The following is a 2477-nucleotide window of genomic DNA, read 5'->3' as shown; positions in this document are numbered from 1 at the left end:
TCACTTTGAAATAAACTGTGAGCAAAATATAATTTGGTCAACTCCATCTTAGCTCAAGGCAGAGGTAGGACCCTGAGCTGAATAACAGTGGGAATGCCACATGAACACTGGTATATTCATTCTCATCTTTAAGTTATTATCCCTACTTTAGCATACAGAGAAGTGAGAGGCAGAGAATAAGTGATTTGCCCAAGGTCACAGTTAAAATCTATAGCATGGATAGGAACTAAATTCTGATCTATTGAAATCAAGTTCTGCAAAATGACCCTTTCTTCATTTTATGGGTAGGTAGTTAGAGGACTTAGCAATGTGAAAGTAGTTTAATAACCCTAGCAAACATGCCACAAATCCATAGCTGTTGTATATAAACACCTCTCAGATATCACTGCACATCCCAATCTGTCCTCCATTCCTTTTGCTAGCTCAGCAAGGTGTCACATAAAATTAGACTCAGAAGTTAACACATTAAGCATTTATTGATCTCAATAAGTTACAGTCAAATATGTCCTGTGTCTTAATGAAGAAAAGTAAAAGGTCATCTAAATGCTCATACAGTAACTGTGATGTGATACAAAATATTAGTTATTTATTAGAACAGAATAAGTATTAAAGTCTTTAACTCTTACAGTACCAAATAACAAGGGTCAAGATACAAGATTATCCTATTTGTCTGATCTACTTGCAAGACATCCCAAATAACTAGTACACGCCTTGTTATCACTATAAAAATCCTCGTCTAAAGTCACTTACTTGTAATAAGTGACAGATCTAACCTAGCAATAACAAACAGACAGTAGTCACTGCTTTGTCTTTTCCATGGCCAGGGTATCAAACAGGAGATTAAATTTGCTTTATAAAGCCACTTTATAAAGTGAAGAGGCTCTTTTTTTTTTTTTTAACGGAAAACCATTCTTCACTTTGGTTCCTCAGGAAATCTACCCTTCCCTCTCTGCACATATTAGCAGAGAAGAAAAGTCTCAAACTCTGTAGGTGAAATTTTTACTTTCTTCAAGGTGATGGCAAACTATCAATCAATTAAAGGCTGTAGTTTCACTGCTGGCACTTAGCAAGAAACAGGAGAAAAGCACCCATAATGAAGATCTCTTCCTTACAAGTCCCAGTCTCTGACATCTGCATTTGGATGGCCATCTACTGAAATACATGTATTTACCAGCTGCTTTGCGTGACTGAGAGCAAGAAGCATCTCTTGCTAGAGACAAAGGAAATTCCAATTAGTCCTTAGATGTCCTTGCTTTGATCTAGCAAAAACTTTGGAGCTAGGAGTGGTATGGTACTTACTGACTTGCAAAGCCTTGAAAAGCGAAAGCCTGGGGGTAAGGCAGGACAGTTTCTCTTCAGCCCCGGAGGTTTAATGAGAAAGTAGATTAATTTTTCTTTTACAATGCTCATCTTAGTTCAGAGGAGACACGGCCTAAAGGGCATCCTGACAACATTCAGTTTTATATTTCAACCTCAGAAAGTTTGATGAATATGTTTGAGTACCTCAGGAAACCTCTTGGTGAGGGACTGGATGAGAATGAGATAACACAAGAGTAAGTGAGAATTTGGGGAAGCACAAAAATGACGTGAAAAAAACAAAGTTGTTTTATACTGTTACAGTTGTAGTCAGTAGTTCTCCTAGCACTGAGAATTCAGTTTTTGATCCTCAGAGCCACAGGTTCCAGTGAATATTAGGGATCTGGTTGTCTTTTGGAGAGCCCATTCCCTCCTGGCAAGTCCAAAATGGATTCTTGCTTGGAGGCCCTCACCACATACCACAAAGTTTCCCTAAGAAGGGCGTCTTGGGGACATCAGCAGTGAAGGTGTCTTGGTGTCCTTTAAGCTTTCTTTTGGCACCCCTTGCCTTGCCTGTTTGTTAGCATTTGTCATAACACCATCAAACTCAGTGGCTCTCTTTGGATGCCCCAAGCAAACCCTTCCAGATTTCCATTTACCTCAGCCCTACAGAAAGCAGGTGAGTGATGAGCACTTTGTCATTCCTGCTGACAGTAGAGATGTCAGAACAAATAAAAGATATCTTCACAGTAACCGTGTCATTTAAACTTTAATAAACCCTTTGTCTAAGCCCTGCCCTTTGACTGACCCCATCCACAGCAGCCAGGCACAGGGGAGCTCAGTCACTGTCATTGGCACAGCGCGTGGCCGGACCTTGGTGCCTCACCAGGCTCTGCCGAGCAGGGCCACTGCTCAATGAAACTCCTGCTGCAGCACATCACCAGGACTCTGCAAGTGCCGCAGACATGCTGACAAGCACCCAAAAAGAATAAAGCAATGAAAGGTAAAAATAAGAGATTAATAGATTAATGTGAAGTGAGTTGAAACGCCTTCCTTCGCATCAGTGCACCACTGCATTTCACTTCAGCAAAACTGTTTTGGGCTCAGACCACCACCACCAAAAATAGGTCTTGGCTCATATCTGGGAAATAATGGGAACAGGAAAAAGTATTATTCTGTCA

The sequence above is a fragment of the Chiroxiphia lanceolata genome, chromosome 1 (assembly GCF_009829145.1).
Source record: "Chiroxiphia lanceolata isolate bChiLan1 chromosome 1, bChiLan1.pri, whole genome shotgun sequence".
NCBI lineage: Eukaryota > Metazoa > Chordata > Aves > Passeriformes > Pipridae > Chiroxiphia > Chiroxiphia lanceolata.
This window is presented reverse-complemented; position numbering follows the sequence as displayed.